We start from the raw sequence: 22,984 nt of genomic DNA on the forward strand, positions 1-22,984 counted from the left end.
GGCAGATCCCTTTTTTGTTAGGCCTATTAACAAACACACAAGTATCCTCACATGAACTTATTCCTCACCACATTCCAGAAATACACACACACCTGTGCCTACACTTATATATAAACACATCCTTTTGACAATCTAAAAATACTCACAGGAAGAGATACTCACTGACACACACACACACACAATTCCAGAGATACGTGGTTTTCTGTGAGTAATTTTGTGGTTTGAAGCAGGAGGTTTAACAGGACTAATAACAGATGAACATCAGCTGTCTGACAGACTCTTATTAATGCTATTAAATGAGATTGATGGCTCATGTCTCACCCCTCTGAGTGAAGTGATTGTGTCTGTGTTGAATCTCCTCATAAACGGCCTCAGACATCGTCCTGTGTCTCCTCTTAGACAGAGCTGTGAGTGTAGACAGACAAACCTGCTGTCAGTTCACAGCACATGACTGATCACACACTGAATAAGACACAATATGAGAGTCTCTGGATCTCTCCTACCTCTTCTCCTCATCACTCTTTTTCGCTGAATCAGTATAAGCAGTGGCACTAAGAGCAGTAAGAGCACAACTCCCAGAACAATCACAAGCACTGGGGGGACGGAGAGAGACGCTGCTGGAGGAGTTTGTGGAGGAGAGACTGATGTTGAGCACGCTGGAGGAGAAGCTGATGTTGTTGTGGCAGGAGTAGTGGACACTGACAAATCTAGCAAAACAGACACAAACACATATACAATAATGCAAATGATTAAGTTAAACAAATATTATCAGCACTGAAATGATCCAGAAATTTTGCCTGACCTACACAGTTGAGTGTAACAAGCTTCTTGCGTGAGCAGTAAGTGTGTTTTTTCAGGGAGAGAGGACAGTCCCACAGGTGAATCTCATTTCCTCTGCATTGACCTTTGTTCATCCACACAACACCTTTACCAGCACCAAGGACTGAATTCCCATCAGCCCTCAGTGCTGCTCCACAACCCAGCTGCCTGCAGACCACCTGAGCATCGGTGATGTCCCACTGATCATCACAGACTGAGCCCCACACAGCGTTATGATACACCTCCAGCCTCCCAGAGCACCGGCCCTTACCTTCACTCAGTCTGAGAGGAACATGATCTAAAACACACATTAGTACAAACTTTAGAACATTTACAACAAAACACACTAAAACTGAAGACAGAGTTGGTTAAATATTGAAATATTTAAAACTGATTTTAAAGGCAAATAATCCAGTGCACAGATAATAATATAATAAGGCAAAAACAGAGTTGCACAAAGAAACAATAACTAATGTATAATCAGGAAACTTACTTGAACACTGTCTCTGGTGAGGAGATGCTGAACATGTCAGACGACTCCGAGGAGACTCATCACTCTCCGCTGAAATTAAACATTAAACAATCACAAATACTCTTCCCACCTGCTCTGTTTAGTCTTGCAGAAAAAATAGTTTACTTACCACATACTTATGGCATAGAAAGAAAATATGACTACTGAGACCCATAGTTCGAATTACAGGGGCTACTGGGGGGTACTATACCCAAAGGGACAGAAATATCAGTTTTGGGGGGGTCCAAGGTTATAATCGTTAACGAAAATGAACAAAAAAACAAAAACTAGGTGGGAAAAAACATTGAAATAAAAATAAAAACGAGGCATATATTACAAGAAAGAAAAAAAAAACTATAACTAACTAAAACTGTAATGTGTGTTTGGCAAAACTAACTAAAATAAAATTAAATTATAGAGTAAATGTCCTTAGTTTTCGTCTTTGTCATTAGTTTTCGTCTGTCAAGGACAGGTCTTTCATTTTTTAACGCTATTTAAAACACGCAGCCATTCGTTCAGCTGCATTTCCTTTCCCTGCTAGTGCGTCTCTCACACACACACACACACACACACACACACACACACCATAGACTGTAAAAAAATCAAGCGCCATAACCGACACACACACACACACACACACACACACACACACACACACAGCCCCTCGTCTCCATGGGAAGGGAACGAGTGTTCGTTCGACGTTGAAAGCAAGTTCGCGAAAGGTTGGTATCTCTATCTCGTGAACACCTTTACACAATCACACATTAAAAAGTGGTATAAAAATATTTTAAAATTCTGAATATAATTTTGTCAGTGTGTTAATGTCGACCCGAGAAGCGATTGAGCCTTCTTTAGAAAGTTAACTAGTCGCAAGTTTGAGGTAAAATGCACTTTTTGGTTGTGTGTTGTCGATGTCAAAACACTATATAAGCTGTGATTCAAATATTAAATAATGTTATGTCTTTTTTTTTCACTTTTACACTGAATGTTTGCTGCTTCAATCCAGATCGAGTAGGCTATTGACTGTTTAGGGTAAATTTAGTATAGGGTGTGAATTCTGTATAGAAGATGTGACTAAAACTGTGGGGATTGATATGGTAGTGGACCATGATGATCATAGAAGAAGTGAAGGAGCAGTACCCCTTAATTATGGTGGGGTAATTCGCACTCTGCTGAGACCATATTAAATCATTTAAATATCGTCTCACCTGAGCAAGTAATTTTGGCCACTTCATCGTAACCACAGTTATTCTGTCCCCAGAGTGAAGATGGACACTGCCATAAAGAGGAATCATGTGGTCGACATTTAAAATTATCCAGCCAGTTAGGAGCTGATTTCACTCTTGCTGTAGAATCAGACAAAAATCACCAGATCTTCCACAGTTCAGCTCTTGACAGATCAGACTCGCTGTGTCTCTGTCCATCTGGTTCCAGCACACATTACCCCAGGATCCATTGTAGAAAACCTCCACATTCCCTTCACAGCCTTCAGTTAACCTAAACTCTTTAAACTCTAGATAGAAATGCAAAAATACCACTGAAAGAAAAACTAAATTGAAAACAAAGGGCACTGTGGACAAATGAATATACTATGAATATGTTATATTAATTTTAATGGGAAAAATTCAGCAGCATGTTTACCTGAGCACACGACTCCTACATCCTCCTTGTGATGACAGTCATGTTTTCCCCAGCCTGGAGAAGAGCAGCTCCACAGGGATGTCTCATTCCCCTCACACTCCACCTCATCCAGCCATATGGGTCCAGAACCAGGACCAAACCAGACTGGTACCTGCTGGTTACTGAGGGCCACTCCACACTGCAGCTGTCTGCACACCACATGGGCATCTTTAATATCCCAGGAGTCATCACACACTGTCCCCCCGAGAGCCGCTGTGAAAAACCTCCAGCCTCCCTGCACAGTCTCCCCCAGAACCCCCAGCCTGATGGACCCACGACCTGATATTCAGAGAAAGAAAAAACAGTGATTGTACATACGTATTTTTGATCAATAATAACTGGAGAATCTGCCCAGATGCTGATTTTCTCACCAGTATTCTTTACTGACGGCTGTTGTGTGGAGCTGCAGTTGAGAGTTTGTGAAGAGCTGCAGTTCTCCAGATGAGCTTTACTGTCTGGAGAGAGTATTTATTTGTGATTTAATATTTATCTAAAATATACTACATTTGTTGAAATGTGTAGTTTTATTCTGAAACCCATGACTTCAGTGTGGTGTGAATGTGCTCACCAGAGCAGATGACTCCAACATCTTGTCTGTGAGAACATTCAGCTCGACTCCATGAAGAGATGGAACATTCTGAGAGTTTTTGTTTCATTCCCGACACAAATCAAACACATCAGCCCAGATTTCAACACTTCCCTCTCCAAACCAGTCTGATCCCACAACAGACACAGCAATCCCACAATTCAGCTGTCTACAGAGGACACTGGCAGCTCTCATATCCCAGCATGCATCACACACGGTGCCCCATTTACCGAAATACTGAAGCTCCACTCTTCCTGAACAAGAGTCTGAACCATTTACTAGTTTAACCTCAGTGTAACCTGGACAAACAACACAGTTCTTACTGAAATCAAATACAATCAAAAACCAAGAGAACAGAGATAATTTGAGTAATTCTCTAGTTCTAATCTCTGTTTAATACAGTCTAAGATTTCAGATTGTGGTATTGATCAAAGAAATTAATTTTAGTATTTAACTGTATTCTTTACAAGGTTGAACATTTTACCAGAGCATATCAGTCCTATGTCATTGTCATGGGTGCAGTTTATTTTAGGTGAAGTTGACAATGAACAGCGTCGAATGTGTGATTCGTCTCCTCTGCACTGAATCTCTTGTGTCCACATCTGAGCGTCTCCTTTTCCAAAAGCAGCTGCTCCCAGCACCTGTACAGGAGCCCCACAGTCCAGCTCTCTACACACAACCTCTGCATCCTGCTGGTCAAAGACAGCGTCACACACTGTGTAGCGTGTGTTCTCCTGAAGTATCTCTAACCTCCCAGAACACAGGTGGGATCCATTAACGAGTCTGGGGTGGCGACCTGTGTTTTTATTACATAAGTAAATGATTATTAATTAAACATCTCTACTCACCTGAAACACTAGAGAAAACTGTCATTAAATTTTGTATTTTATTATTTCATATAATCTGCACTAATATTATCTGTGGTTTTATCTTCCGTTAATTTTTAATGGAAGTGCAGTTTAAAGGTTTAATTTAATATATATTTTATTTTGGCTAATTAATAAACTATAATTAGCTTATACATGTCCGTTGATGAATGGATCATTTTGCGTAGTTTTTTCATTTGTTAATGAAAAACACAACACGTCACATACGATCATAAATACAATCATAAAGTCAAAACTTAATTGGTTTAATTGTCAGGCGTTTACAATATTTGCAAATGTTTACAATATTTAAAATATATAAGGAATAATTGACGACTTTTTTTCTAATAATTCAGCGGCCCGTCGTTTTATCCACTTCTTATAATCCCAGGTTGTGATGGTCACGCAGAGTTGTTTACACATTAAACTCGTAAACATCAGAATATCGTTAATCTCAACAAAAAGATCTCGTGAACACGACAAAACTACGAACATGTCCCTCCCGCTTACCGTAGATATATAATTTTATCTTTCATCTGTAATTTGATAATCTTCATTAAATAAACAACGTAAATAAGATTGTCAGATCAGACTGTCTGAAAATACAAAACACATGACATTTAATGGTGATTCTCTTCATAGTTTATTTTAAGATAATAAGGAATTAAGATGAATATATTATTATGAACAAAACAATTAAACAGAGACTGCCTGTTTCATGAGATTGATAGTGATGTTTGTTAACACCAGCATAAATATGTTATTGATTGAGTGTGAATTATGAAAGAGAGATGAAATAACAGACTGAGGTTTGGAGCAGCTTACCTGAACAGATGACACACCAGCATCACGACCATGATAACAGTTCGATGGTACCAGCTGATGGTGTATTCTGCCTGTTTGACCTGCAGTCTTTCAGTGTACATTCTACATAACCCATTGAAATTGGTCCTGATCCTGGTCCAAAGTGAGCTTTACTTGTTGCTTTTACAGCCTTCCCACAGTCCAGCTCTCTACACACCACTGCAGCATCAGTAATATCCCACAAAACATGACACACTGTTCCCCACTGACCACCATTATAAACCTCCACTCGACCAGCACAGGGATTACTACCATTCACCAACCTCACACTTACACTGTCTACACATGAGAGAGAGACAATTAGTGAACATACCAAACAATATATGTAGTAAAGTGTAACAGTACATGTAAAACATTTCAGCTTATTTTAAAAATAGATTACCTCTGGACTCTGAGTATGTACCTACCAGAGGTGATGAGTTTTTACCATATAACACAGAAACATCAGCATCACACAGTTCTCCATTTTCTCCTTCAGCTCGACACACACTACTTCATCAACTCAGAACTCAGCACAAGTTTCTCATCTGCTCCTCAAACACACTGAAGAAACTGGCTCCTGTCACTATAATAAAGAGAGAGAGAGAGACTCACAGCTGCCAATGACTCTCACTGTTACCTTATTAGACACAACAGAGGAAATCATCAAACACAATCAGTGACAAATCAGAAAGCAGCATTTTGATTTTCTCCATATATATCAATAAAGTGTCAGCGCTGATGAGAGGGACTCCTCCTCCAGCGTGAAGAGACACTTCACTGAGGACAGACTCGTGTCAGTCAGAAGTCAGTGTGGAGATAAAGTCACACTAAACTTAAAGCAGATTGATACAGAAACACTGCAGCTTATATTCAGCATCAAACCTGAACCTGAACACAGCAGATACAAGCTCTGATCACTGACTTCTGTAAGTCTGAACACTTCAAACACTTACACAAACTAACTAGAACCAATTTCTCATGACTAATTTTAATGAATTAATGGATTTTACTCAGTTGTTCTTTATTCTAACCAAGAAAACAATAAAAATATGATTACACCATAGTTTAAACTATATTGTTGCTAATGCTATTTTGATGAGTTTTTATTAAATTAAATATTATCTGTTTTCATTGGGTTTAACTTTGAGAATAAAACAACAGCAATAATCATGTGTGTTTAATACTGCGCTGCTGCATTTTGTCCCAGCAGAATGGCAGCAAAAAAATTCTTATTGTAAAGAGGAGCAGACGAGGGTCTTGTCTCTGTGTTGCTGCATGAGGAACTTCTCACCAGTGAAAGTATTACAGGACAGCCTTTATTAAATGGAATGCCAAAGTTCCCAAAATAATAAATAAGTGAGTATATACATATAAAAAGAAAATAAATAAATAAATAAAATGTGAAAAAATCAGACTTTTATATTCCATTCTTTATGTATAATTGTATTTTTCAACATTTATTTTTCATCATTTATTTATTTATACATTTATTTCCATATATTATTGTATTATTTATATATATATATTTATAATACACAGATATTGAATAAATGTAACACATACATAAATGTTGACAAATACATATATAAATAAAGGTCAAAATAAGTGTATAAATAAATGAAAAAATAAATAAATGTGGGAAAAAATGCAATTATACATATTTAAGGAAATATACGACAGAAAGACTTAATGTTTTGTTGTTTTACATTTCTTTGTGGATGTATTTATTTATTAGATTAGTTTCAGGTCACGGCTGGAGAACAGAGGAGCGAGGAAACGAGGAAGCATCAGTTTGAGTTTTGAGAAGCACTTTAACTGAACCCAGTTATCTGATAACAATAATTTATTCAGTGACTCAGATTTTGTTTTGAAATACTAATTTACAGTATCCAGGAATGAATTTAATATAGCTTTCAGTCTCTTTGGAAATTTGTCTGCTCTTTAGAAACAATAATAATGGCTCAATGATTTCTGTTGAATTCACTGGTTGGTATTTTGTTTCTGTGAATGCAAAAGTGTAATTACACAAGTCAGATTCTTTTTTTTGGACAATATTACCTCAATTCCTTCTGCAATGTGCTATTGAAATAATATTTATGATGATATTAACTGGCCACGTGTGTGGTCACTCCCTCCTTTTTTTTCCCTAATGAATAAAGTTAAAGAAATATCTTACAAAATTATTCACAGATTTGACCCTGTTAAGCATTACTTACAAAAATGTAAAAATACCATTGACACATCCTGCTCTTTTTGTCAATCTTTGCATAAAACTATAAGTCACGTATTGTTTTGGGATAGTCCTTTCAATTCTTTTGGAGTAATATTAATGCTTTAATTATCAGAATGTATTACGTGATTTTTTCTTTGTATAATTATTTTTGGGTGTTTTTTTTGGGTCAGTGTTAATACATACCAAACAGTCTGCTACTTCACATTGTGGCCGCATCACCATCTCTGGTGTGTATTATTTCTGAGCAATTCAATGGTCTGTCCTCAATTATTACTTGTAGTCCATTACTGATTACAGATTACATGATGAAAACTGTAGTTATAGCGTAATTCATTTAAGGTGGGTATTCTGATACTTTTTAACTAACTTTTTTATCTAACTTGTTTTAAACTTCCATTAAATCTACCATATTGATAAGAAAAAAAGCAAATAGAATGAAAATATATTTAAAAATATTTGATGCCATCATCATACAATGCATTAAAAATGACATTAATTCAGAGATTCCCAAACTGGGCTTATGTAAGAACTGCAGTGAGTGTTTGTGATTGATTAAAAAGCTAATAATTATTTAAATCATAAAATGTCAAATAAATTTGAAAACGCTTGAACACTAAAAACAGATATTTTTATTGTTTTGTCCACAGCCAAAGTCTTTCAGGTCAGATTTCTCACTTCAACAGTTAAGGTCCTTCTGGAAGTGATGAGGACTGTATAGTGTTTCACAGCTAGACATCACCAGTATTTAGTAAGTTGCATAATTATTTGTGTCATACATGATCTCATTTCTTGAGAGGCGCTTTTATCACCCAAATTCAGAAGCATGGTTTGAAAAATGATTTACATGACATTTACAAGAACATTCAATATTGTGAATATAGCCAAAACTAAATGTATGACACAAAGTAGGATTTTTAGAGAGGAAATTTTAAAAGAGAGAGAAAAAGATGAATTTGGGAGAATCAATAAATTATGAAGAATTTACTGCCATTGTGTGAATAATATGTAATAATGTAATCCATAAAAAGTAACGGTAACACTTTATTTTAAGGTTACATCTATTAGTTGCTTATTACTAATAACTATGACTTTTCTCTCAATAAATTCTTAATTTTCTGCTAATTAATAGTGAATAAGGTAGTTGTTAAGTTTTACGGTATTGGGTAGGATTTAGGGATGTAGAAAAAGGCATTAATAAGGTGCTTAATTAGCACCTATACATGGCTAAATATTCTAGTGATATACCATGCCAATAATCAACTAATGCGGATTTAACCGTAAAAATAAGTTGTTACCAAAAGTACTGTAATCTGATTATGGCATTTCTTAAAATGTAATGTACTCTTAATTATGAGTACTTTGACCTACTTGTTTTTTTGGAATCTGATTACATTACTGCCCAGCTCTGGAAAACATTTACTGTGTGTACCATGGTACTGTATATTACAAGAAATGCCATATAAAGCATTATCATCACTTTACTTTTTTGGAAATAGCGTGCTTAATATTTACTCATCAGAAACGCTCACTCATACAGAAATCAAAAGTGTATTCTTTTCATGATCTGATTTAATGAGCTTTCATTTAATCAGTTTTTACAAACAGTTCTGCAAACCAACCTTTTTTTCATCAGCACCAAAAAGAGAGAGAATCAAACATGACCTTGGCCTACATATATTTGTTTGGACAACAGAGAACCACAGATTAATAAAAAATAATCAGAAACATTGATTAAAAGGGTTTTACGTACATGGCACAAAGGATGCTGTTTCTCCTCAGAGGAGGCGCTACACTTGACTACAGAAAGAGCCTCTGTTGGGTGCATTCATAATCTCAGAGCATTTTTGTCTTAAATTGGAGACATTAGGAAGTGTTCTGGATAAATTAATCGACACTTTAAAAACTTTTAATAGCCATTGTTTTTTAAGATAAAAGTTAAATAGTCTAGTATTCAGGAACAATTATATATTTAGATTCAGAACCATGAGTTGCACTACATAATTCATTCCACAAGATGGAAAGGTATGCACATATAAATGTGTAAACATATAATGTGTTGGGTCATGGATTAATTAATTGAATAATAATAATATTTATAAATAATACTAATTATTTATTAGTACTAGTAGATACTTGTCCGTACTTTTTTTATGAAAACATTGACCCTAGAATGTTAGATTTGGGCTATTTTGGTAAAAGTAAAAGAACTTATATCAACCTATTTATTTTTTAATTAGTTTTAAAAAAGGCTACAACAATTCTTAAAACTCTGTAATCTTTAATGAACCACAGCAAAACCAATACATTCGCACTGTAAAAGAATTTTCCCATTTTTTTTTTTTCTGGAATTTCAGAAGTCGCTGTCCATTCATCGAGTGCTGAAATATCAATACACCAGCTTCTTTAATAACGTTATAAACATTTGTAATTTACTTGATGGAAAAAGCTTGAAGTTATTTTTCTTTTGTCTCTTCAGATAATTTTCTCCTCATGGTTCACTCTTCACCCGCCGGTGAACTTCAGAGTTAATGAAATCTAAGGGTGTAGGCGTCTTGTGCAAGGACTATAAACCTCACCTTCATGCTCAGGGCTGCATGTGACTTATTCAGACGAGGTATTGGAAATAAAAAGACGCACATCCAACACTGCATGCTCTACCTTTCCATTGTAATAATAAAGCAGTGTAACAGCAAGACTCGTTTCCTAAAAAATCGTGCCGCTTTAGGTTACAAACTATACAGTCGCCAAACCGATAATCTTAATCTACACATCGGGCGCGTCCGTCGTGCCCGAGGGGGCCTCTAGGTTATGCACCTTTACTTGGATAGCACCGTCATCATCGAGGTTTCGGGTATACTCCCTGACGGTTTTTTCCGATATAAAACTGGTGTCAGTCTACCAAGCTTTTTCCCCAGCTGCTCCTCCACAATTTTCCTCCTTCTCAACCCCTTGTCCACGTCCGTATCTCACACTTTTTTTCCTACTAATACATCTGAGGTTGAACAGCTGATTACTAAATCTAACTCCTCTTCCTGTCAGCTATGGCCATTTCCATCTCACTTACTTCAAAAACTTTCTTGCCCTACTCTCAACTATCACCCATATGAATAAACAGATCCCTTGATACTGGTAATGTTCCAGCTAGGTTTAAAAATAGCTTGGCTATCCCTCCAGTACTTAGGAACCCAAGTCTTTTTGCCTAACCGCTGAGTAACTTGAAACCAGTGTTGCAATCTTTTGTTTATAGCATAAGGTATTTGAAAAGTTGTCACCGTTTCAGTCTCTCTTGGATAAATTAACCCTGCTTGAACAATATCCAGTCCGCCTGGTTTTGAGAGTTTCTCACAGTACTGAGACTGCTTTGTAAGAGTAATGACTTCTCTGTCTCTGACACTGGTTTGGTCGTAAGTCTCTGGTCTCCCGGATCTGAGTGCCGCGTATTGCCATTTAGTACTCCTTTCTTCATCTGTCTGTATTTGTAGGCACTGTTTAATGTCCTTCAGTTCACCTTCATCATCTCTCATACAGTCATAATTGTGTGCATTATTCACACACTGAATCCGCTCTGTCACTATCCCATCCCCCGTCCGTTCTCAAGGATCGGTTCTTAAATAAGCGCAGAAATGTGAGAATACCATAGAACAAATTAAAAAAAAAAAAATGTTAATATATTTCTTCTCAGTTGTTTACAAAAAAAAAAAAACTGTGTGGTTTTTTGGGGGGTAACACGTTGCTCCCTGTTTCCTGTTCACTGTCCCTGTTATGTTCCTGTTTTCTTGATTGGATTATATTCAACCTCTTGTGTCTTTTGAATAAAAAAAACAATTAAAAATAACTCAAATAACGTACGGCTGGATCGAAACCTACCCATGCCTTACTTTACTGGCTGGCACACTTAAAAACTGATATGCAGGAGCTATGCCTCCAAAAAAAAAATGAGATTAAAACTATACTGAGTCGTTTGCCCGTAAAAAGTGTAAATTAAAACCTCTGACTGGAAAAATGGAATAAATTGTAAACAACCTGGCAAAAAAAATCCTCTGCCTTTACTGTGGAAAAACGGCGTGGGAACCTCCATACCAGAGACCACCATCATCATGGTCACCAATACAGAAAAAACTAGTGCCTGTCTCAAAAAAAACAGGACTGGCTTCCAGGTGACGGCCCTCCTTTGATGCCAACAAAGGCCAACTTTAAACTCTGTCCTATATTATATCACTAGCCCAGCGTCCCAGCCCTCAGTAATCCCCTTCTTGAACAATTACCTAAAACGTGTGTCTGCGGAGGTAAAGTGAACATACTTTCCATATATCTGCTCATTAAGAATGCTATTTGTCAAATGTATACCTTTTCCTTAAATATCAACAATTTTTTAGCAAAATGATACAAGTTTCACTGGTCACAATTTTTCCTGTTGTTTAATTGATACTTTAAGTTGAAGGTTCTGGTGCTCTGCTTCCAGGGATTTCCCCAAGTTCCTGAAATCATAGCCAATAATCCTTGTATATACACACACAAATAACAGACCCCTTGTAACCTTTTGTCCTTTTTTTTTTCCAACCGCGCATTCCTTCGCCTCTGACTGGCGCAATTTTTATTTTCCTCCTCCTTCATCTTCACTTGCATTTTATTCAGTCACTGATTAGGTCACGATGAACATCTTTTTTCAGTGTGTTTTGATTTGCCTGTCCCAATAGAAAAAAACAACGTATGTACAAATGAGAGCATACTATGTTATCCTGTTTCCAGAGAGAGAGAGAGATGTTCCCCCCTTGTCCCTGCGTCTCTCCTTTTTCACACAATGAAGCTGAGTTTAGTTACTTTCCCTCATCACGATATTTAGCCCAAGCCTTGCTGGAGAAATCTAATGCAGCGATTCAGTAAGGTCGATTAATATAAAGTCTCGTGGCACCGCTGAAACAAGTTTATCGTAAGCTCTGAGGTTGCTTTATTTTGCACTGTGCGTCGACATCTCAGAATTCGGGTGTGCGAGCTTATGACAGCGCATTTCTTAATACAGCGAACAATTATAAAAATGAACAGTTATAAATGCACTAAACTTAAAGTCACACACAAATAAAGCTGTGGTCAGCATATTAACTCTGTCAATCTGTTAATTAATAAATACGTTTTTTTTAAAGTTAAAAAACGATTATTTAAAAAATCTTCCAGATTACGATTTGCATGAATGTCAATAGGCCTGTTTGTCTCTTGTGTTCTCCCACATGAGGGACCTTTCCCTGCTGAACTTAAAATAGTAAAAAAAAAAATTTAAAAAAATAAAAATAAAAAATTAAAAAATAAAAAATAATTTTTATTAAAATAAAAATTTTAAAAATCTTTTTAAAAAAAATTAAAAATAAATTTAAAATAAAAATTTAATTTAAAAATATAAATAAAAAAAAAAAAAAAATGATAAAAAATATTTTTTTAGGTTTCCTTAAAAGAATAAAAATTATTAAAAAAAAAGAACAGAAATTTGAAAAAAAAATAAATTTTAAAAAAAAAAAAAAAAATAAATAAAAAAAAAAACATACAAAATAAAAAAAATTAAAAAAAAATTTTTTAAATGAATTAATGGTTTTTACTCATTGTTCTTTTTTTTAACCCAAAGGGAAAACAATAAAAAAATTAAATTTTTAACCAATTATAAACAAATATTTTTGCCAAAAAGCTATTTGAGAGTTTTTTTTAAATTAAAATTATTTTTTCATTATTTAAATAACAGAAATAAAAAAAAAAATAACAGCAATAATCTTGTGTTTTAATATCCCGCTGCTGAATTTGTCCGCAGAGGGCACCCAAAAACACTTTTTTGAAAGGGGAAAGCAGAAGAGGTCTTGTTTTGGGGGTTGCGCATGGGGGCCCTTATAAACCAGTGAAAGTATTCCCGGAAAGCCTTTATAAATGGGAATGCCAAAGCCCCCCAAAATAAAAAACCTCTGAGTTATATAAATTTAAAAAAAAAAAAAATTTTAAAAAAAATTTTAAAAAAATTGGGACTTTTTATTTCCATTCTTTTGTAAAATTGTATTTTTAAACTTTATTTTTAAATTTATTTATTTATAATTTTTTTTTCCCATATTATATAATATAATATATATATTTTATATATATAAAATTATATAAAATATAATATATATTTTATTTTAATTATAAAATAATTTTGCCACATTTGAAAAAATGAAAAAAAATATAAAAATGTTGCCAAATCCCAAAACTAAAAGTGAAAAAAAGTGTAAAAAAAAAATTTAAAAAAAAAATAAATGGGGGCAAAAATGCCAATTATACATTTTTAAAGGAAAATAGAAGGACTTAATTTTTGGGTTGTTTAATTTCTTTGTGGAGGTTTTTATTTATTAGATTATTTTTAAAGGCCCGGGGTGGAAACAGAGGAGCAAAGGAAAAAGGGGAAGGGCATCAGTTTGGTTTTGGAAGCATTTAAATAAACCCAGTTTTTGAAAACAATCATTTTTTTTCGTCACTCAAAATTTTGTTTTGAAAATAATTTACAGTTTTCCAGGAATGAATTTAAAACCCTTTCAATCTTTTTGGGAAAATTTTTGTCTGCCTCTTTGAAACAAAAATAAGGGTAAATGATTTTTGTTGAATTCACTGGTTGGAAATTTTTTTCTCAAGGCAAAAAAGAGTCAGTTTTAATTTTACCTAATTTCCCTTTCTCCCAAGTCCCTATTGAAATAATATTTAGAGGGTATTAATGGCCCGTGTGTGGTCCCCCCTCAATTTTTTTTCCTAATGAAATAAATTTTTAAAAAAAATATCTCAAAAAATTATTACAGTTTTGGGCCCCTGTTAAGCATGATTTTAAAAAAAATTTTTTTAAAAAAAACCTTTGGAAAACATCCTGCTCTTTTTGTCAATTTTTCCCTAAAACTTTAAGTCACTTGTTTGGGGGATTGTCCTTTAAATTTCTTTTGGAGAAAAATTAATACTTTAATTATTCAAAATTTGTTTTACGTGATTTTTTTTTTGGGTAAATTATTTTTGGGTTTTTTTTGGGGTCGGGTTTTTTTTTTTTAAACACTAAAAATACAAAAAAAGGACTTCCGTTGTGGCCCGCACCCACCATCTCTGGTGGGGATTTTTTTTTCGAATAATTCAGTGGTCGGGGCCATCAATTTTTACTTGTAGTCCATTACTGATTACAGTTTACTGTTTTGAAAACTGTGGGGTTAGTAGCTTTTAATTTTCTTTTTTTGGGTAATGTATTCGGGAATATTTTTTAGAAACTTTTTTTTAACTTATTTTAAAACTTACTTTAAAACGTACCATATTTGATTTTTTTTTTTTAAAAAAAAAGAAAAATAAAATTTTTGAAAATTTATTTTTAAAAAATATTTGTGCCATCTTAAACCCAATCCCTTTTAAAAAGGGACTTTAAATTTCAGATTTTCCCAAAAACCGGGCTTAATGTAAGAACTGCAGTGGGTTTGTGAGGGTTTATTAAAAAAACTAATAAAAATTTTTTAAAACATAAAAATGTAAAATAAATTTGAATGCTTGAAAACTAAAAACAGAAATATTTTTTTTGTTTTTTTCCCCAGCCAAAGTCTTTTTAGGCAGATTTTTCAATTCAACAGTTAAGGTCCTTCTGGGAAAATGATGACCCAAATGTAAGTTTTTTCAGAGCTAGGGCATCAAAAGTATTTTGTAACTTGCATTTTTATTTGGTTAACAGGATCCATCCCCGATTTAGAGGGACTTTTATCACCCCAAATTTTAGAAGCATGGTTTGAAAAATGATTTTCATGGGCATTTTACTGAAAAATTCTGTTTTTGTGAATATAGCCAAAAAAAACAAAATATGACCAAAAAAATAGTATTTTAGAGAGGTAAATTTTTAAAAGAGAGAGAAAAAAAGAGAATTTGGGGGAATCAATTAAATTATGAAGTTTTTGCCATTTTTGTGAATAATATGTAACCCAAAATTTTAAACCCTAAAAAAGAAACCCGGGACACTTTATTTTTTGGTTAAATCCTTGGTGTTGCTTATTAAATAACTATGACTTTTTTCTCAAAAAATTTTTAATTTTTTGTAATTTAAAAGTGAAAAAGGTAGTTGTTAAAGTTTAGGTATTGGGTTGGATTTGGGATTGGGAGGAAAAAAAAACATTAATATGTGCTTAAAATTTGACCTTTAAAACATGGCTAAAATTTTAGTTTTTTTTACATGCCCAAAATTTAACTAAAAGAATGTAACCGTAAAAATAAAGTTGGGTTACCAAAAATAAAATGGAATCGATTATGAGCATTTCAAATGTAATGTACTCTAATTTGAGTACTGATTTTTGGAATCTGTACATTCCCCTTTCCCCCGCTCTGGAAAACATTTTCTGTGTTTTACCATGGTAATGTATATACAATTTAAAAGCCATATAAAGTATTATAAACATTTTTTTCTTTTTTTGGGAAAATTTGGCCCCCCTTTTGATTTAATCCCAGAAAAAAATCACCCTACAGAAATCAAGAGTGTTTTCTTTTATGATCCGAAATTTTAAAAGGGGCTTTCATTTTTCAGGTTTTTTTAAAAAAAGTCCCGCAAAATTTTTGGTTAGTATGTAACCAAAAGTTCCCTTTAATAAAGGGGAAAAGATGCCCCGCCGGTTGGGCGTCCCGGGATGGGAAAAAACCTTTGGGGGACGAATGTCCCGAAGCCCCATACCAAACCGCCCAATTCCCCATTGGCCAAATAGCGCTTGGGCCCCCCCCCTACGCGCGTAGCATCCCATACCGGGCGGGCCGGGGCGCTATTTTTGCTAAGGGTTTCATAACTGAAAAAGAAAAAACGTTTTTAGGTTTTTTGGGAACGGCGGGGGGGCCGCAGCCCTCCGGTTTCCCATTCGGGAACTGTGGTTTTAATTTCGTAACCCAGTGTTTCCCTTTTATAGGGCACTTCGATGCTGCGGTGAAGTCAAGTATGGGGAAACCCCTTTTAAACCCTAACGCCCGACGACCCGATAGCTGGGGTCCCAAGGGGAAATCTGCCTTTAAGCGGAAGAAACCCGGGAGCCAGGAAACCCTCCCACATCCAGATGTAAAAATTTTTAAAAGTGTTTGGGGAGGACCATCCTGCGCCCGCACAGATATCAGCCATGAAGATCCAAAGGGGCCGCCCCGAGAGGGGAAACGGGGCCCCCCTAGTGGAAAGAGCTCTGCTCCTAGAAGGGGAGGCGAGACCGCGCGCCTCATAGGGGTAAAAATTTGCCTCCACCAACCCCCCCCCAATGGGAATCGTTGCTTTTTTTTTTTTTTGGGTTTTTTCCCCTTTTTTTTTTTTTTTTTTTTTTTTTTTTTTTTTTTTTTTTTTTTTTTTTTTTTTTTCCGACCCGCATGGGCCCCCCAGGATTGTGAAAAAGAAAAAAAGGGGGCGGGGACTTTGGGGAAAAAGGGCCCCTCCCCAGCAATAATCAAAAAAAAGCGGGGTCCTGACAGGGGGAAAAGAAAAAACCCTTTTAAAAACCCCCCTCCGAGGGGGGAAAGGCCAAGAAAAACCGTTCCCCTTAAAAGGGGTTTTAACCGGACTTTAAAGGGCTAAAAGGTGGGCCGAAAATTTCCCCCAAACATTTGGGACAAAAAAACCCCTGCCCGACGGGCGGGGGGAAAGGCCTAAACCCCCAACCTTTTAAAAAGGGAAGGGGTAAAGGGCCAATAAGAAAGAAACTGGTTCTTAAAGGTCCCCAAAAATTTAAAAACGGGCCCCCAAAAAGGGTTTAAGGGCCCAAAAAGTCCCGAAGCCCTGGGGAGTAAAAAAAAAAACCCAAAAAAAAAACGGAACTCGCCCCCAGGGCCCCCGGGAAAAAACCTAACCCGTCCGGAACCCCTTTTTTAAAAAGCCGGAGGCCGCGGCCGGGGAAAGGGCCCACCGCCCAAACCACCCCCTTCCCCAAAAATCTGGTTGGGGGGAAATCTCCCCTCTTCAAAAGTCTTTTTTTGGGGGGGGCTCCCCGGGGAAACCTTTAAAAGGAAATCCAGTTCGAAACCCCGGGCCGTTGGGCCAAAACGGGGAAAAACCCCCCAGCGCAAAAAAACTCCATTTTTGAAAACCTATCCTGGACAACACCCTGGAAATTTTAAAACCCGGGGGTTTGCCCGGGGGGAAAAACCCCCCGGGGAATTAACCCCATCCGGCCCCAGGGGCCAGGGGGAAGGGGCCACGGGGAATTGGGGTAGGGTGCCAAATCCCCTTTTCCCCTCTGTTGCCCCCAAAACGACCCGTCTGGGGGAAATCTCCCCTTCCCCCCTATTGCCTGACCGTTCCCGCAAAAACCCGGGGGTGTGTGGGACCCCCGGAAAAAACCCCAGCCGAAAAATTCCTCCTCGCCAGCCTGCCCCGGGGGGACAACCCGCCCGGGGAAATTAAACCAAAGGAGTTTCTTTTTTCCCTTTTTTAAAAGGCCTCAGCCGATTTGGGAAATAAGAGTAGGAAAAATCCAGGCCAACCGATGGGGGCCAAAAAACCGCGGGCTGCGTTCGTGCCCAAACCCCCTTAAACCCCCTTCGCCCCCTTCCAAAATCCCCAAAAAGGCGCCGTCGTGGGGAATCTCCTTTCCCCTTTCCCCCCCCCGCAAAAAGGGAGAAGGGCCTCCCCGTTAAACGTTTTTTGGGGCAAAACCCCTTTGGTCATCGAAATTCATTCGGGGAAAAAAAAGGGGAAATTTTCCCCGAAGCCCCCCCACGGGGGCGGAGGGTAACCCCCGAAAACAGGGGGTTCCCCCCCTAAAAGTAGGGCCAAACCCCCGCCCCTGTTGGGGTAATTTTAAATAGCACCCTGACGGGGGTAAGCGCGGGGGAAATACTGGGAAGCCAGAAAAACCGAAAATTTTGTTTTAAACCCTTCTTTAAAAGTTAAACCCGGGGTTTCTTTTTTAAAAAACCCTTTTCCAAATCCATTTAGCTGGGCCAACCCTTGAAAAACAAGCCCCCCCCAACCGGGGGAAAGCCGTCCGTTTGAAAAAATTTCGGGGAAACCACCTAAGCCGAAAAAACCCGGAATAAGGGAAGGAAACTCGGGAAAATTACTGGCTTTTATTGAATAAAATTGTCCCAGATCGTCGTGCAAAACCCAAGGGGTTTAAAGTTTTTCTTTAATTCTCCCCCGAAAGGGCCGATGTGAAGAAAAGGGGAGCCCCCTTAAAGGGGGAAAGCCCCCCTTTTTTAACAACCAAAAAGGGGGGAAAAAACTCCCCCGAATGTTTTTTCAGGGCCCTTTTGAGGTGACTTTCCCCAGCATTTGGGCTTTCCGGTTTAACCCCGGCCCGGGGGGGCGGAAAAATTCCGCGGGAAAAGGGGGGGCCTTTTTCCAAAAGAAGGGGGTTTTCCGGAGAAGGCGGTTTAAAAACCCTTTGCAAAAGGGGCCAACCCGGTTTTAAAAACGGGCCAAAAAACTCGGGGGAAGGTTTGCCTTTTTGCGTTTTATAGCCAAACAAAGCCCCCCCCCCCCCCCCCCCCCCCCCCCCCCCGGAAAGGGCCCGGGGGGGGTCCCGGGGGGAAGGGGGCCCGGGGAAAGGCTTGAATTTTTTGCGTTCAAAAAAGGGCCTTTCATTCCCCCTTGGTATAAACCTTTGAACGTGCCCCCCGGGGCGGGGAAATTAAACAAAAAGATGAACATTAAAGGGTGATAGGGTGGTATGCGCGAAAACTTTTCCAATAGCGCGCGCTAGCGGAGGGCCGTCCCTGGTCAAGCAAGCGAAATATCAGTACTGCTATTAAGCCCGAGAGCGAGAGGCATTTAGCCTCGACACTCACAGGTCTCTCTTTTTCCGCTGTCAGCTGGCGAGCTGGTGGAAAAAGCCTTAGGACCCCAGTCCTTACGAGTGGGCGCCATAGGCGAAGCTCTTCCCGTGAGGCAGCCCGTTGGCGGTTTTGAAGAGGTTGAACGAGACCCGCGCGGGCGCCTGCCGCCGTCAGTCTCTCTGGGTCTGCGTGGAATCAGCTGGCGGAAAGCGGCTGATTGCTGTTTCGCTGCCCTAAATTTATCCACCCACCGACGTAAAAATGCCTCTCCAAACAAAACCGTCCTTAGAAATGGGCGCGTCCATGAGAAAAGATTTATCCTTTTCTTTGATATCGGTGAGATTCAGCCAAAGGTGGCGCTCGACCGTAATCAAACCAGCCATGGAACGGCCCACTGCCCGAGCAGTATGTTTGGTAGCTGCGTAGCGCCAAATCCGTTGCCCGACGCAGCTTTTTTTCACAGCCTCGGGTGTGATGCCCTCCCCCTCGTCGAGATCCTTTTAAAAGCTCCGCTTGGTAGGCCTGGAGGACCGCCATAGAGTGGAGCGATGCGGCCGCCTGCCAGCAGCCATGTAAGATTTCCACGACGAGGCTAGACGTGACTCGACACGCCTTCGAAGGAAGGGAGGGGGCGAGACTTCCATGCCGTGGCCGAATTAGGCGCCAGATGTTCGGCAAGAGTCTCCTCAACCGGAGGCATCGCTGTATAGCCACGGTTCGCCATATCTGAAATGGTGGCGAAAATCCGCAGCCGCAGCGTTCGTGATGCGCGCCGAGTAGGGCTGCTTCCAGGACCTCGAAACCTCCTGGTGAAGGTCCGGGAAAAAAGGCAGGGGCCTACGGGGCTGCGCGGGAGCACGACTAGTCAAAAAACGGTCGTCCAGCTTAGATGAAGGTTGGGCCTCGGCCTTCTCAACCTCCCAGTCCAGTCCCAGCTTACCCACCGCACGAGAGACCACATCCACAGCTCGCTGTAGGAGGGAGAGACGCGCTTCTCCTGTCCGCTAGGAGGGAGAGGGCTGTCCGTATCTGCCACGAAGTCCCTCAGACTCCGAAAGCCGCGGTGGATAAGACGTCGTCCGTCGAACTGCCCACAACCGAAGGAGATAGCATCGTATGCCTCCGGGGGTGGGCTGTAAACCCCCGTCCGAGAACACAACGGGTTCGACGAAGGTGGCATCCTGCACTCGGGTAGGGGAGAGCGAGCGATGTGGAGAAAACTCCAGCACCGCGCTGTCGTCGTAAGTGAGGTCGCACATGTCTCCCCAAGCCATCTCCTCGTGCGGTGCCTCGGCAGCCGCAGAAGCGACACGGCGGGGGTTAGACGCGGGGGCGGACCCTTGGAAAACACTTCTACCCTCGAGCGCAGTACTTTAAGTCGCAGGCCATCACAGTGGGGACAAGAGGAAAGACCACTAAGCGTAGACTGCGCGTGATGTAATCCCAAACAGATTACGCACCTTTCGTGAGGTGTCTCCCTTAGTGATGAACCTGGTACACGGTTCCTTGCACTTTCGAAAGCTCATCGCGTCCGCGAAGAGGAGTTAACACTCTGCTCGAGAAACCCGCTATGAACGCGAGATGATTCCAGGGCACAGATGATTCTCTTTCCTGAAGGAAATGAAATCTGAGCGAAACTAGCGCGCGGCGCCCGGGTATACGATGCGTACGCATGCGTAGGGCGGTTGCCAAGCGCTATTTGGCCAATAGGATTGGCGAGATGGTATAGGGCTTCAGGCATTCGTCACACCGAAGGTGTTCCCATACGGTGACGTCACCGCAGCATCGAAGTGACCTATGAAAGGGAACCAACTTTTTTTTCATCGCATTCATATCTCAGAGCATTTTTGTCTTATTTGGAGACATTAGAAGTGGTCTGGATAAATAATGACACTTAAAAACTTTAATAGCCATTAGTTTTAAGATAAAAGTTAAATAGTCTAAGTATTCAGAATAATTGTATATTTAGATTCAGAACCATTAGTTGCACTACATAATTCATCCACAAGATGGAAGTAATGCACATATAAATGTGTAAACATGTAAACATATAAATGTGTTGTCATGATTAATAAATTGAATAATAATAATATTTATAAATAATAATTTTTATCATTATTAGTATTAGTAGTACTTGTCAGTACTTTTTTTTATGAAAACACTGACCCGAGAATTTAGATTTGGGCTATTTGGTAATTGTAAAAAAAAAAAAAAAAAAAAAAGAACTTATATCATCCTATTATTTTTTAATTAGTTTAAAAAAGCTACAACAGTTTAAACCTGTAATATTTAATAAAAACACAAACCAATATATTCTCACCTTAAAAGAATTTCCCATTTTTTCTGGAATTTAAGTCACTGTCCATTCATGGAGTGCTGAAATATCAATATACCTAAATTCTTTAGTAACGTTATAAACTTTGTAATTTACTTGATGGAAAAAGCTTGAAGTTATATTTCTTTTGTCTCTTCAGATAATTTCTCCTCATGGTTCACCCCAGAACTCAGAGTAATGAAATCTGAGGGTAGGCGTCTTGAAGGACTCTAACCTCACCTTCATGCTCATGCTGCATGTGACTTATTCAGACGAGGTATTGAAATATAAAGAAGCACTCAACACTGCACGCTCTACCTTTCCGGTGTTAATAATAAAGCAGTGTAAACACAAGACTCTTTTCTCTGAGATTAACAAACTTCTCAAACCATAATCTTATACAATGAATGCCTCTATTGACCTTTGGAAAACTTTTCGGTAATTTTTCCAATAAAACTAGCTTTTTCCCATCTGCTCCTCCACATTTTTCTCCTTCTCAGTCTGTCCACCCGTTCTCAACCTTTTTACCTACTAATACATCTGAGGTTGAACAGCTGATTAATAAATATAACTCATCTTCCTGTCAGCTTGGACAAATTTCAGCTCACTTACTCAAAAACTTCTTGCCTACTCTCATCTATCACTCATATGATAAACAGATCCCTTGATACTGGTTATGTTCCACTAGGTTTAAAAATAGCTGCTATCACTCCAGTACTTAGGAACCCAAGTCTTTTTGCTAACCTGAGTAACTTTAAACCAGTTTGCAAGCTTCTGTTTATAGCTTAGGTATTTGAAAAGTTGTCACACAGATGCAGTCTCTCTTGGATAAACCTGCTTGAACAATATCAGTCTGGTTTTTGAGCTTCTCACAGTACTGAGACTGCTCTTGTAAGAGTAAATGACTTTCTCCTGGTCTCTGACACTGGTGTCGTAAGTCTCTTGGTTCTCCTGGATCTGAGTGCAGCGTTTGCCATTTAGTACTCCTTTCTCATCTGTCTGTTATTGGTATCACTGTTAATGTCCTTCGGTTAACTTCATATCTCTCAGACAGGCAATAATTTGTGTGCATTATCAAACACTAAGCTCGCTCTGTCACTATCCCCCGTCGTGTTCCTCAAGGATCAGTTCTTTAAAATAATCACAGAAATGTGAGAATACAAGAGAACAAATTAAACAACCTGCCTGTTTTATATATTTGTTCTAAATTTGTTGTTTACAGTTTTTTTGCTTGTTTTTGTAACACGTTCCCTGTTTGTGTTCATTGTGCCCTTTTATGTTCCTGTTCTTGATTAGATTATATTCTTTCTATTGTGTCTTTTGAGTAAAAAAAGAATTAAAAATAACTCAAATTGTACGGCTGATCGAGAACTAC

General features: G+C 38.5%; 1 long non-coding RNA gene across 1 annotated transcript; it reads right to left on the reverse strand.

Annotated features, from left to right (window-relative positions):
- Window positions 1-1,070: 1,070 nt before the first annotated feature.
- LOC122140398 lies at window positions 1,071-2,918 on the reverse strand. Its single transcript, XR_006157062.1, has 3 exons — window positions 2,539-2,918; window positions 1,313-1,381; window positions 1,071-1,117 (listed from the first exon to the last, which is right to left on the reverse strand). It is a non-coding gene; the product is annotated as an uncharacterized LOC122140398 (long non-coding RNA).
- Between the last annotated feature and the right edge of the window lie 20,066 nt (window positions 2,919-22,984).

Source organism: Cyprinus carpio, chromosome B18, assembly GCF_018340385.1.
Source record: "Cyprinus carpio isolate SPL01 chromosome B18, ASM1834038v1, whole genome shotgun sequence".
NCBI lineage: Eukaryota > Metazoa > Chordata > Actinopteri > Cypriniformes > Cyprinidae > Cyprinus > Cyprinus carpio.